The 15,332-nt window shown below is 41.9% G+C and overlaps 1 protein-coding gene across 5 annotated transcripts in view; it reads left to right on the top strand.

Moving 5' to 3' along the window:
• DAAM1 (dishevelled associated activator of morphogenesis 1) overlaps positions 1-15,332 on the top strand; it is a 188,686-nt gene that overhangs the window by 50,267 nt on the left and 123,087 nt on the right. The window contains exon 1 of one of the 5 annotated variants that reach the window (XM_066608224.1): positions 6,731-6,965. The exons of the other annotated variants lie outside the window; for them this stretch is intronic. The gene's annotated coding sequence lies outside the window, so the exon portion shown is untranslated. Of the gene's footprint in view, positions 1-6,730; positions 6,966-15,332 lie in introns of those variants that run through there. 5 annotated transcript variants of the gene reach the window in all.

Here is a 15,332-nt window from a genome sequence, read left to right as displayed (position 1 = left end):
CAAACATTGCTTTTTTATGTCTTTTTTATTTTTTATTTTTTTTAAATCAAAATTCGTAGTGTTTACTGGGTATCACGTTTTTTTTACCGTAGGCTTGTCTATAGAAAAAAAAATATGCCAACAAAAAACACAGTGACCAAGACCTCTATCAGACAGGCGTATGCGAGTTGCATCCAAGAGTCATGGTATAACGCTCTCATTGATTTCAATGGGGCCTTCGCTGACATGTGCTCTATTTTGGCGCATTTTAAGTTTTTAGTGCAACTCATCACCCCTGTGTGAGAATGGCCTAAGGGTATGGAGAAAAAAAAGGCAATTTAAAGGTACACTGGTGTACCTGGGGGATCAATAAGGGTAAAGGACCCCTGTACTCCTAGGGAACAAGAGGGCTGATGAATTATCCACAGCACAGATGAGGCTTTCCCCGGCACTGGGGTATCCATCTCGGAGGGCGCCAGCCAACAAAAGGGTCCAAACAAGTTTTGGTTTAGTTAGAAGGAAAGAACAAAATGCAGGCAGCTGTTTGCTTTTAAATTCCCTGCTCTGTCTCATAGCGGGGTTGTGTATGAATTGGCGCCCATACGCAGTCTATTTCTTATGGACAGCATTTGCATACGCGCACATACAGCAGTATGGGGCTCACACTACAAGGTACACCCGGAAATGGAGCACGCTGCGATCTAATTTTTTGCGTATCTACACGCAGTGTCTCATTGACGTTTCATGCAGCTGTGCATTGTGGCCGTAATACGTGCTAAAATTACGGTCGTGTGAATGAGCCCTAAGGCGCCATCTCTCATTTTCCATAGGCTTTGTTGAAAATTGCTGGAGCCACTTACATGTTGTTGTTTTTTCTTTTTACCCCCAGTAAGGGCAGGCTCCAATGAGCGTATCATTACAACGTATTATGCATGCACTGTACGCCTACGGGGTACACATCAATTCGCAATAAACTACATTACTGTACACCGTTCCAATCCCATTTGCGTGTTGGAATTGCATAATACTTGCATGCACATACATGCGTGAGAGCCCATTGTTCACTATGGGCACGTATATTTGCATATTACATTGCGTATGGGCGGCATGTATACGTGGCGTTGCAAACTAACGGCACAGGTAAAAGAAAACAAAACCGAAAACGCAACAGACCAAACTGGCGTGAGAGTCACGCTCGTGTGAAAGTAGCCTAAAAGGAAGGCAGGATGTGCAGAAATGCTTGTAGTCAACACAGCAGTCTAGTGATCAGCGTTCTCATCCTAGATCGCCTGCAACCTCAATGTTTGTTGGTTTAACTGTGGCATATGTGCCAGCTTTCATGGAATGCCTCGCAGATAACAAAAAAAAAAGAGCGAAATCTTGGACTCCCTTAAGACTGGTAAGATGGCAGCTGCGACTGGCATTAGTCCCTGCTGCTTGAAGAATAGCAGATGCGCAATTGCGAATGCACAATACCTGCTGCCATCGCTAAACTGCAGCCAGCAGGAGACGGGACACGATGCTGATACAGATTTTTGATTTTATAGCAAGATTCCTTGTGACTTCTTTTCTTTACTGTGCAAACCATATAATATCGCAGTGTTGCGATATATCCCGATGTCACAGAACCCTAGCCTAAGTCTTTGTGTCAGTCATAATTGGTTGACCCCAAGACTGTCAGCCAAGTTTTTCAGATTCCTGCACCCGTATCACTGTATACCTAAGCAGAAGGCTGACAACCGCTGTATGAGCACTAATAGTAGTCACACTGTTAGTTATTGACTGTCTGCAAGTTCTATCAAATGGCTGATTACGAATTTTAACAGAGGCGTTCTTACATTTTTCAGCAAAATATTGGATTGCGTCCTTCACTCCAGATGACTAACTGCGGTGGGCCCAGCAGAAGTGTCTGATCCGGGATGTATGGAGGGATTGTTAGTTTAGCGAGGGGTCTGTGAATACCTGGTGTCTGGTATGCGGACTGTGAGACGGGAGGGATTGGTGACAGAAAGTATCTCCGCTCTTTGCAGAAGAATGTAAACATACCCATGTGTACTTAGAATGAAATAATATCCCATGCCCTTCTAAGAGCATAGCTGGCTGCCCCAGTAATTGCCATGTCCATATTTAGAGGTAAGGTGGGGTTAGTGCGGATTTCGGTACTAATCATTGAAGTGTGATGTATAAGCCACTGAGAGATGGATTGTTTTGAGTTGGGCTTACATTGAGTTTTGCGGAGGCTTGTGGTCAAGTCACGTGTTTCTCTGAAATCCCTACTGAGTAATTGTACGCCTTACATGGCTGATCCAGGAGGAGCCCATACGTCGTCTGACAGAGGTTCATACACTATGGATTACACAGTGATAAGGGCAGTTTTTCGGAAAAAACGCCATGTCTTTAGCAGTGTTTTTCTGGCAGTTTTTTTTCTTTCTGCTATAGACAGACTTTAGATGTAGATTGATAGAATACAGAAATATGAAATGTACTACAAGTTGTTTCTCTTTACTTACTTTGTTGCTTTTTTTTTTTCCACTTGTGTTCTTTGGGTTTGTGGCGTTTTTCGGACCCCCCCAAAAAAGAAAAAAAATAGCTGTTTTATTTTTTTTGAAGGGGTCAAAGCCACATACTTTTTATGTGTGGAGGAAGTCCAATACTGCTGTATGCAACTCGGGCATGCATGGATATACCGTTAACGCTCATTCGCACGGGCGTATGCAATTTCAGTCCATGATTAACAGACCAATTTTGCTGTATGAGTTTTTGTTGCGCATGTGTGTCATTCGTTTTTTGTGAATGCAAAAACAAATGCAAGAAAGCTCAATTGATGTCATTATTTTTTTTTTTGTCACAGTCTCCTGGCAACATATGAAAAAAAAACCGCAGTACACACATGTAACATGCATGTTCGCTGGGTTTTTTAATGCTCGCATAGTCTTTCATACAGGGCTTTTTCTTCCAGCTGCGTGAAAAAGTCACAGCATTTTGTATTCCAGTCCAATTTCTTAGACAACAATACCCATTCAGTTTTAACAGTTCCACGATAAATTGACGTAATTCTCACACGCGCATGTGAAGAAGTGTTCCTATGCAAATCTTGGGAAGTTGGCAACAAAAAAGTTTTATCAAAACTGTCCTTTTTCTATTGACTCTTGTATACGTGTGTTATGTCCAACTTCTGAGTAATGAGGGGCTGTAATATTGGACTCCAGTGGATTCAGGATTTCTCTTAGTTGCGTCATGTAAGGCTTTTATGTCTTTACTAACTGCATCCTGGAAATTCTCAGCTGGTATTGTCTTAGCATCCTTGCTTCCTGCTCAGCGGTTATTATCTGTGCGCATTGCTCCACTAGTTAGAAGAATTCTGGGATATATCTAGGATGGCAGAGATATATAAAAAAAACTTATGGCTATCTCGGCACTAAAACATCAGTTAAAAAAAAATAGTTCATATAAATCAGAATTGAGGTAATATATTGTAGAGGTACCAACGTTCCCAAGGACCCCCCCAATTTTTTTTTTGTTACCTCTCCAGGACACCTGTTGTCACTTTCATTTTCACCAAAGCAGGTTTACAATCGCTTGTGCTTCATAGCTAGACAAATTGATCTCCCCAAAGCGTGTCTTAATATTTAAAGATGTTATTCAGTTTTAAATTAGTGGTCTAGCCTCCAGATAGGCCACCATTATTAGACCAGCAGGGGTCTGTTCCTTGTGCCACCCCACCATCACAATGATCAGCTATGTACTGAGCTCATCTCTGCAGAAGTAGACAGCCCTGTTCTCACTGCAGTGGCCAGGCGTAGTATTGCAGGCCAAGTTCCTATTGGAATGAATGAGAACTTGACCTGCACTGCAGTGAGAACAGAGCTGTCTGCAGAAATCATCTCGATGCACAACAGCCCGATGATCATTGGGGGTCCCGGGCAACAGACTTCTACCCATCTACTATTGATGACCTATCCGAAAGATAAACCATGAATAGTTTATAATTACACGGTCCCTTTTAAGTGTTTCCTTATTTTTTTAGCAGAACAGCTATGTCCGCACCAGAGGCATAACTTGAAGCTCCTGGGCCCCAGTACAAAACCTGTAACAGGGCCCCCAACAATAATGCTTTATTCATAGTACTGGGCTCCCTATATGGAGAAGAGAGGCCTTATGTGCCCCCTAAGGCTCCTGGGCCCGGGTGCAACCGCATCCCCTATTATTACACCCCTGCTCGGCACCCCCTTTTATTTTTTCTTAAACATGCAGAGAATTTCCTCAGAATGTCATCTGACATGGCTGCTTGTACCACTGACATATGCACATATGTATTAACTAAGTTTAAGGATCCTTTAACACAGAACGATTATTGATCAGAGTCTCACTGGATTGCGGCAATCTGAACAATAATCGTTCAGTGTAAATGCTGCTGGCGACTGAAGGACGAATGATAAATTAATTCCCTTTATTGTCGTCGTTCAGTTTCTGCAGGCATAAAAATCAAATGATGATCGGTCCATGTAAACAGGCAGTCTCTCATCTATGAACAGCTGCCTGTTTACTGTGAATGTAGGTGGATGGGCAAAAGCGACCTCCGTTACACTCCATCTCCATTCACTTAGCGATTATCACTGGAACGATTGTTGGGGCCTTAAACACCCAACAATTGTCCCGTGTCAAAAGACCCTGACTTGACACTTTTTACATGTTAAACAAACTGTGGCCCAGAACTTTTTATTGCAGTTTCAATGGCTTTTATTGTATTCACTTGCTGCAACAAGTTATCTTATCCGCCTTGGGATAAGCGTTTCTACGCCTGTAAGATTGTATCACAGCAAGCACATGCCCAATGACATAACTCTTCTAGACAGTCAGTTGTGTGTAGTTGCCACGAATCATTGAAAATGGCAAAAAATGTACACGGGGGGGGGGGGGGGGGTTCTCTGAGCGGTGATGCCAGGAGAACAATACTTCTGATTGGCACATCCGCCACTGAGGAACCATTTTCCTCACAGATGAGAGCAGGTTCAGATTGAGCATGTGATTAAAGAGTCTGTAGATGATGCAGATCAAGATCCAATATATGATTTAGTGTTCCCTTAATTTTGTGAGCACTATATTCCATTAGGGGTGAAGACGCAACAAAACTTGGCCCAAATTATTTTTTTTTTTCGCACATGAAAAGCGTATGTTGCTCGTGTGCTAAAAACGCAAAAACTGAATTTGAACACATACTTGCAATGAAATCAGTCAGTTTTCACTGACCACAATCACACTCCCCCATGTGAATAAAGCCTAATGGGTGATATAAAGTTGGACTGGACAGTCTTAACATTTACTAGATTTATGTTTTATCAGAGCCAATGTGATAAACTGGTGTATTTTAAGGCTATGTCTAAACTGGGACCAAAATCTGTGGCTTTTAGGCCTCATGTCCACTAGAAAAATGCAATCCATGCAGAATCTGCTGCGGATTCCGCGTGGATTTGCTTAAAATGTTTTTTTTTTTGCATGCAGATATCCGCACACATTGCTATCAATGCGATAGCAATGTTGCCGATCCGCGCGGAATCCGCCGCAGAATGGAGCATGCCGCGTTTTTTCTCCCACACGTGAAAAACGCAATTCTTTTAAAGTGCCATCCGCTGGTGCAAAAATCAATTTAATAGACCGCAGATGGCCAATGATTCCCTGTGGGCGGAATCCGCAATTTAGCTAGTGGACATGAGGCCTTACAGTAGCAGCTGCGGATTGTCAGCTGCGGGAATTCCGTGGCAAATGCACCTCCTGTGGACATAGACTAATGCCACTTTTACACTAAACGAGATTCTTGTTTGCCCGAGTGAATGAGCTGGTCAGGAGGGTGTTTCACTAACCGTTCAATGTTTCTCATTCCTATGTGAAACACAGAAGATCAGTGTTTAAATGGCGTGATAAGTGCCCGAGCCGGCGCTGATTTTTATGCCGGCTAAAACTGGGCGAACGAGAGGTGATAATCGTTCCGTGTAAACGCAGCACTAGCCTCTCGCCTTAGTTTGCATTGCCTAACTATTAGATGGTATTAGTAAGAATCCTCCTCCCTGTCCTTGTTGGGACTACCTGCCCATCGGTGGGCATGGGGCAGATTCTCCGGCTCTCCTATCTCCTGCTGCCCACATATGCAGGTTTATGGGGGCGATAGCGGTGTTCTGCAGTACAGACTGTGCACACAGTGTTGCTGTATGGTTTACCCATTATTTGCACATAAATGAGAAATGATCATTTATCAAATCCATAGTTTTCCAATGAAGGAAACCGATAATGGGTTCAAGATCTCTACCTGGAAACAATTGTAATTGTCCCTTCAATCAGTTATCAAGGCTTTATGTTGTAATGCGATTGTAATGGGTAAACCCAGCTGTATAAATACTCAAGAGAGGTAAACCATTAATTTCTGCCTGGTAAAAGAAGGTGTGACCGGTGACTAAGTAATTGTATGCTAATAAGCTGTATGCTGTAATTACATGTCTGATCCAACCTTGTAAACCAGTGCAGACAGCAGTTGTTGGGACTGGGAGAAAACTGCCTTGTCATGTGTTTGCATTGCTCCTTACACTGAGTGTCCCTGTATCTGCATAGCTACATCATGCAGGCTTCCTAGCCTGGGAGGCTTTCCTTCCATGGGCTGCGTAGCCGAGGCCATCCAATGACGACTGTGCTATTCAGATAAGGAGGAGGGATTCCCTATTACTTCAATGAACAGCTACAGCTGTGTCACTTTGTGTGCTGCTGCTAGAGGAAAAGGCTGGAGGGGGGAACCTTATCCTTTTTTGCTTTTTGACATTTTTTTTTTTTGGACCTAAAATTAGATTGAATGTGATTTAAAAAAAAAAAATGGGGAACGGCTGATGGCGTGTGAAACGTTTCTGCAGAGGTTTCTGTTGGCATTTATAGAATGGCCACTTCTATATGGAAGATATCCGGAAATGTAACCTGCTGTGACAAGCTGGTGCGGTGAACAGGTAAGGAGGCAGGCTGAGCATATACAGCGTATATTCCTTACTGCAGATGTTAACTGTTTAGTAGACTGAGCTGGGAAGATACTGTCTGCTTGTTTAGAAAGGTTCCTAAAATGCTACATGTAAACAATTAGTATCAGTACCGTATCTTGCTACAATGTTTCTGCATAGACGTAACACAAGGGCATTCTGAATAACACAAAGCTCCCTAGTTTCTAGCTCTTATTTTCTTACCGCGATTGGTTTGGATGATCAGATCATCTAGAACAGATAGTTTGGAATGGCAAACAATTATTTTAGACTTGTGCGCAAACGTTTCGAAGGCCACTGGTTGCGGGCAACTGATAACACCAGTGGCTGCAGGCACTTTTTAACCTTGCAATGTGGTAATAAGAAAGAAGTGGATTATTTAGGATTTATCTTCCTTTTTGTCCTCCGGCAGCACAGAAGTGTTTTATATTTGTGCTGCCTTCGGACTCGAAAGTAAAATTCAAGGTAAGACCATGGAATTTTGCATGACGTCTATTAATTGTTACTCTGCTTTTTTAATAGATGTAGATTTCTTTATTGTCATTTTATGCTATTATATATGTTTTTGCTTTTTTTTTTTTACCATGGCCTATAAAAAAAAAATAACACAAATTTTCTCTCTAATGTATGTCCTAATAGACCGTCCTGAAATGTAGTATTCATGCTTTAAATCCAGAGCTGTGCCTGTAATTTGTGGGCCTGACTCTGAGCAGGAAGTCTGTTACCATGGAGATTATAGTAGATCTGTCTTGTAACACCGCATGGATAGAGTAGCTGTTTGGTGCTGTATGAAGATTTCAACAAGTCGCCGCACCAAATTAATTAGAGACTTAACTGGGGAAACTCATTACTCACACTAGCCTTTAGCAATTGCACAGATTGTCTCAAGGGATTAACAATAAACCAGTAAGGAACCAATAGGAAACCTAGCAACCAGTACCTCGCATTCAATAAATCACGATTAAAGAGCAAAAAGTAAAAAAAAAAATTAATTCAGCTAGGAATGTTTTATTCCCAGCTAGAGCCTCGGCCATTATAATACTATCATTGTATTATAGCTCAATCTGCGTGAGGTTTCTTTAAAATATTGCACCATTCTTCAGTCACTTGCTTTGCAAAAACAGGAACCTGCTTTCTCCCAGGAATGGCACCGTTATTGTGCATCGTAATGCAGCTTGGTTCCATTCACAAAAATGGCACTGTTTCTTGTAGAAAGCAGTCATTTTATTAATATCTTGCAGCCCCTTTTAGGTTGTTGAGCTTTACACAATCATGGCTGACTTTTTTTTCTGATCTCTTCCAGAGAGATCTTTTCCAACACATTGGCTTCTAGAATCCTTTCAGAAATGCCTAGTGATCACTTACATTGTGCAGGAATTAAAAAGGATTTTTGGCCATTTACTGTTGATGACCTATCGTCAATATAAGTAATCAATAGTTGATCGGTAGGGGTCTGCCACTCGGGATCCCCGCCAATCAGTTTAACCTCTGACCACTGTCAGTTCATTGAGACCGGACATCTGCATTAGTGATCAGAGCCGGAAGTGTAATAGAAAAGCTTTACTCCTATTGAAATCTATAAGAGCGATTCCTTCCACTACACTTTACACTTGTGGCTCTGACTGCAGTGAGGAGCTGGAACAGAAGGCATCGCTCCCATTGAATTCAGTGGGAATGAACCCTTTCTGTTATGCTTCTGTATTGGTGGTCAGAGTCAGATGTCCATTTCAGCTGCACTGATAGCGGCCAGAGGATCAGCTGATTAGCAGGGATCCTGAGTGGTAGACCTCCTCGGATTTACTATTCATGACCTATCCTGAGTATAGGTCATCAATAGTAAATGCCCAGAAAATGTAAATTATTCTCTATGCTGCACCTATTCATAGAGCAGGCTTTAATTTGGAATGGATGTGTACATAATAGTGTTTTTTAATTAGAAAGACATCAATTGATCACTGGCGATTCCATTGAAGTAATGGTACCTCTTCACTGGGTGACTATCGGGCACATAAGTGCCCAACAGCCGTCCCACTGACTTTTCGCTCTTGTGCTTTCACACGGGAGCAATAGACATTCAAAGAATGGAGGTGGAGCGGCTGGAGATCTTTTCTGGCCTCCCACCTCCATTTACTGCAAACGAGACTAGATGGAGGTAGAAGGCTAGATAGATAAACTGCCTGTATACATGGGCCGATTGCCGCTTTGTATTTAGGTGAGCTAAAAACGAAGACTTCTAAGTGAGTGATATCTCACTCAGCGTGCTGTTGCTGTCCGTGTATGCAGAACTACTATCGCCGGAATTTGCTATTTCCAGCAGTTATTTGGGCAATAATTGTGCTGTGTAAAGGTACCTTAACACATTTCTAGCAATTTCCCAGATAAGTTTATATAGGGTTGTATGTTCTTTGCATACCATTTATTTATTTACTGGGGCTGCCTCTCGTACATCGTGTTCAAGTAATATTCATTGTTTCAAGGAGTTGTTCTCTCCCTTACATTCAGAATTTAAAGGGAGCCTCCGGTTTCAGGAGAAAGTTCTGTCCCTGAACCAGAGGGTTGAGGGGATATATTTCCTGCAATCAATTGTGTTGGGCATGCCTTTGTTCTGCCAGCTCCTGGTGCTGTTTTTGGGCGGCCAAAGTGGCCACCGCTATTTTCTAATACACCATGCCCTACTATGTGATTGGACAGCACTGATCAAGTGAGCAGCATTAGCCAGGCACAGAGCAGGTATAGTGCCTTGGTAGTCCTAACAGTAGCAAAGCACTGTAGACTATTAGGTAGTCTAAAGATGGGGGGAAAGTGGTGGTGGTGGTGGTGGGGGGGGGCATCTTTGGTTTCCTGAAAACAGCACTGGGAACCAGTGAAACCACTAAAGGTAATGTGCCCCCCACTAAAGGTGATGTGTCCCCTTCAGTCTCTGATCCCAGGACAGAATTTTGTCCTGAAACTGATGGGTTGCTTCAAGGTTAATTGGTTAATTTAATGTGGAAGTCTACAGTAAATATTTCTATTGTGGTCTTCAGGTAAAGTAAGTCAGATAATAGACAAATGAATATCGCCATTTGAAAATTATATGGCCACTGGGTGGTTTATCAAAGTGATTATATCTACATCTATGGCCAGCAATACTGTATTTCCAATTGAAGAGAAGCCAGTATATCATTCATGGGGTGGACAAAAAGCCCCAAAATCTGACCTCGGAATCGTGATTATGATGTTTGATTATTTTTTCGACTACCGTGATACAATCATTATGGTTGATCTATTACTGTAGGGACTTTGAATAATTGATTATAGCAAGGCTTTATGTCCACAGGAAATGTATAGTGTTTGATAAACCTGGGGAAAGCCTTTGCTCACAACATACCATGTGCACAGGGGAATCCGGAGTATTAAAGGTATTGGTTTCCATGGAAGAGAATACAAAACAGTGTCTAGAGACTCAGGGTGGAGCGAGTATCATTCTCTTCCCGTAATCCCCAGGTGACTAAGCTGTCAAAGAGTAAGGGAGCGGGTGACTTCTCTTGAAGTATTGCAGAAGAAAGTCTTACATAAAGTTCCATTGTTTCCTGTTAGTATTCTCAGTTTATATTTAAAGAAATTTCATCATGCTCTTCCAATAGCTGAAGAAAATCTAATGGATAAAAGACATTTTAAGATGCCCATAGACTTGCAGAGGATTCACCGCTATCAATGGTTGGTGAATCTCCTCTCTATACTTCAACCCTTCAGTGATGGGCATCAGCCTCGTCTTTCCTTGTAAGGAAAAGTTGTGATTTGTAATCCTTCAACCAAGATTTTCCAAAATGTTAAAGATCTTCATGATTTTAAAGGAAATGTATTACCAGAGAAGGAGTATTTTTGCACTAGAACATTTGTATGGCCTATCAAAGTTGTACTAGTGAACATAATTGCCTCCAGTAAATAGATCTTCAAAGTGCTGCAATCTTAGTTGCAATAACAACAAATTTGATGGTATATTCCGTTTTTTTTTGCTTTTTGGAACACCTTTGGGCTATGAACCAAATGTGGGTTTATAATTTTGACCACATACCTTCCAACTCTTGTGATTGGCAGTGAGGATTCACGGAATATGTAGCTAGACTTTCTAGTTCAGCATTACTATGGTATGTTATAGGGGTAATAGTATAACTGAACCGATAATTGGGACAGCTCAGTTAATACGATATGATATTGGGCAGTGTACGACTAGCACTGTATACGTAGTTCCCATGTTACACTCATTGGTGGAGTTTTGACCGGAGGGCACAAGTGTGTGAAATGTACATTAACATTCCATTTATTTTTGGAATAATGCAAGTATAGAAGATACATCCAAAAATAATCCATGCAATGTCCTGCTTTGATCATGTGAGCAGGCACATGGCTATGATGTCCGCATGAGGGAAAAAAGGGCTCTTTGTGTTACATTGGTGTTCAGCAGAACTAAAATAGCCATGTAAAATCAATGCTAACAAGTCCTAGCCCTGTTCTGCTGCAACAGGATGGGTGCGTCCAGAGGAAGCGTTACCACTCATTTAGAAGACTGAAAGTAATGTTTAGCTGTGAGATTCCAGCTGATGACACATTTGAGTTATGAGTGTTGTATGATGACACCAGAAAAGAGCTGATAAAAAGGCTTTCATTAACGCAGCATGCGTAAGAAAAGAGTAGGAACTAATGTCCCAAATAAACTTCTTAGAGAGGTAGCAAGAATCAATAGTATTTATTTCCATATGTTAATACTTAGTGGGTCTCCTTTTGTTCTCATGACGTCAATATTCTCCGTGACATACTTTCTACTAACATCTGATACATGTCAGCTGGTATTTCCCTCCATTCATCCTACAAACGTATGTCGATTTCTTATAGAATATGGAGGCTGTTCAGATTTCCTGACCCAATGTTTAAGTTCCTACCAGAGATGCTCAGTAGGGTTCAGGCCAGTCCAATCGTGGAACATCCACACCCTTAAACCAATGTGAAACTGCATTAAATTTCTGACATGGTGTCTTGTCTTGTTCGAAGTATTGCCACATTATCGACAACACATTATTGTCTAGAATGTCCGGGGACAACTCCGAGTTCATAGTTGTTGTCACTACAAGCAACGTAATGAGACCATGTTACATAAAACATCCCCAGACCATAGCAGAACCTCTGCTGTACTTGAAACTGTTGGCACAACACACTCGGGGGAAAAGGTGTTCCCCAGCTGTCCTCCACACTCTGGTCCAACCATCCGATTTGAAGATAGACTAGTGTGATTCACTGCTACATAGAATATTCTTCCATTGTTCAACTGTCCAATGACCATTCCCCTTGTCATTAAACAGTTGAGCAATTTTAGATTGGCCAGCACATTGGGCTTCATGATGTTTGCCTTGTGTGTAGCGCCATAACACGTATATCCAATAGCGTGCAGTTCCCATCACAAACTATGGCTGACACCTCCAAGGGTCTGAATCTTATGTAACTTGGTTTAGAATACATAACATCCATTCTACGAATAGGGACGTTGAAATACTTTTGGTAGAATAGTGTATGTATGTGACTACAGTACCTAGTGGAGTAAAAATTGCCTCTAAACTCTATCAGAAATTTACGTTTGCAACTGTAGATGATTGTTTGGAAGACAAGTTTCCAGAGTCACATCTATGGACAGTGTAAATGCCCACTAGTTCATAATTACACTGCCTCAGGCAAGACCTGTCTAGTGCCATTTTTCTGTATATATTACCTGTTTCATAGGTTATTATTGCGGTGATCTTCTTCCTCATCCAGCCTTTTTGCAGATGGCATCTGAAAGTCTGATCACCACTGTTTTTGGAAATGGGGTGTCCTCGCATATTGTACCAATACGCCCCTCTTGTTGATACACTTTTCAGTAATGTATTTGCATGGCTTCATTTTTACAATCCTAAGCACCATTCCAGCCTACAAAGCCCTTTCTTTAATTGGTTAAAATGACCTTTCCATTGATCCATCCCTTGTTCAAATGGACTTGAACACTCAGCTTTGGTAATGAGTTTGATGGAGCTATGAGTTTCAGGGCCATTAGAAAGACTTTTAATGCAAACCAAGCTATTTCTTTGTTCAAGTGCAGCATTCTAGCTGTTTCATGCCTTGTAGTGCTTTACTTTGATGACTATTTCTGTCTTCAGTACTTCCCTCCCCTACAGACATGTGATGTGTCTAAATGATGGTCGCCTCTATTGGGCTAGGATCACACATGCGGTTTTTGTTCTTTTTTTATTAAGCCAAACACGGGAGTAGATACAAAATCGAAGAGCTGTATCAGTCTTTCATTTATACTTTTCCTTCTCTTTAGATCCACTTATTGCATTACATTTTGCATCAAAAACTGGGGTGTAATTCCAGGCTCCATAGCAATACTACCACATGTGCAGAGTAGCCTGCTCTGACTTGCAGCACATTGGTATCTACACTGACCTGTGGATGATGTGTGAGACGTCATTCATGTCACTCAGAGGCCTTACACTAAAGACTGTGAGCAGGTGGGACAGTCCAGGTTCGCCCACCGGACCACTCGAGTAGCAATTGTATACGGTGCTGGATGTTTAAAAAGTTAAAGCGACCTTGCAGTCCCGGAGAAGCAAAGATGGCTCTAAGCACCATTTACTCTGGTGCAATATTGTTAATTGCCGGGCTGCACTTGTGCTTGCGAGTTCAGCCCTGCAATTGTCAAGAAATTGTCAATATAGACTGCTTTAATTGCTCAGTGCTGCCCATGTAATCAATACTTACCATTCAGAGCAGCACACAATGACTTTGGCTAATAATGCATGCTATTACACAATCGCTAGCGGTGGGCGCTAGTGTATCTGATTTTCTTAACAATTGCTGGGCTGAACCTGCAAGCACAGATGCGGTCCAACAATTATTGCTATTGCATCAGGTAGTCGGAGAACTGTTGTGGCCATCTTTCTTTACCCAAGACCAGAGGGCAGCTTTAGGCTGCCTGTCCACGGGCGGCGATAATCCGGCCACAGGGAACACAGTGAACACTCTCCATAGAGTTGCTATGGAGAGTGCTTCCCCCCTCCCCCTGTCCACAAGCGGAGAATCATTGCGATTCTCCGCTCGTGGCTGGCACATCGCAGCATGCTAGGATATGCCGCGATTCTCTGTGGTCAGCCTATCTGTCTGCCGGCTCCTGCTCCCAGGCGGCGGATCTCTGCGGGATACGGATCACCCGTGGACAGGCAGCCTTAGACTGTATTCTCACAGGCATAGTTCCACACAAGTTCTGTGAGTCCAAAGCCTACAGAACTTGCACATAAAAATAACCTATTAAGTTAAATTCATTCTTTCACATGAGCGAGTTTGAAAAATCACAGTATGTCCTATGTTTGGGCGACTCTTGTTCAAGAATCTCCAATTATTTGTGAAACGTATCGCACTCGCATGCCATACAATTTGCATGCGTTACCATTTTAAGTATTCGAGCTACATGCAATTTTTTTCATTTTTTTTTCTTTTCCACACTTATGAAAGATGTGCTTAAAAACCCCATGTACATCAATGTGAATCGTGCGTTTTTAATGACAAAGCGCATCGTACATGTCTGAAATCGCGGAAAAGTTGCTGGCGACCTAGTATGATGTATTTCAGATTTTCCCAGACCTACATCGCTCTCGCGTGTGTAAGTACAGCCTTGATCTCTATTGATCTGGATGAACATAAACATTTACTGAATTTGTTCTTTGCTGGCTTGTTCACTTTAAATGGCTTGTTCCAGGGAATTGGCTTTTTCCATGTTACTCTTGTGGACTTTGGCCTCATCTGTTGGCAGGCAGATGTCCGTTTATGATGACTGATTTGGGGACATATCTTTTTCTTCCGCAATAAAGATTTTTTTTTTTTCACTTTCAGTGTCGGTCACATTTTGTTCAGTGAAGTGGCGACATCTGAACTTAAGTGACTCCTGGATTCAAGATGTAATGAGACGACAATTGGGTCGCCAGGGATTACCATCGTATACTATATATAGAGAATCTGTTCACCCTCAGTAGAAGCAGAATATGGAAACTGAAGAAAATGGGTTATTTATTCAGTATACAGCATGCTTATTTAAAATGTAGTGGATGTGATCATGGGAAATAAGACGTTTGTGACTCATTGTATATAAGACTGTCTTATTTAACACTGTCTCATTCAGTCAATCTAAACTAATGCTAACTGTCACTTTTTTTGATGGAACTAGCTGACAAAATGCTAGTTGATCAATAATGACCATAGAAGGGGTACTTCCATATTGGTTATTGTTAGACCCCATCAATCACAAAGTGATAGGATATCCTGACTGCGATGACC

The sequence above is a fragment of the Eleutherodactylus coqui genome, chromosome 6 (assembly GCF_035609145.1).
Source record: "Eleutherodactylus coqui strain aEleCoq1 chromosome 6, aEleCoq1.hap1, whole genome shotgun sequence".
NCBI classification, from domain to species: Eukaryota; Metazoa; Chordata; class Amphibia; order Anura; family Eleutherodactylidae; genus Eleutherodactylus; species Eleutherodactylus coqui.
The sequence above is the reverse complement of the archived record's forward strand: the minus strand, read 5'-3'. Positions and strand labels throughout refer to the sequence as shown.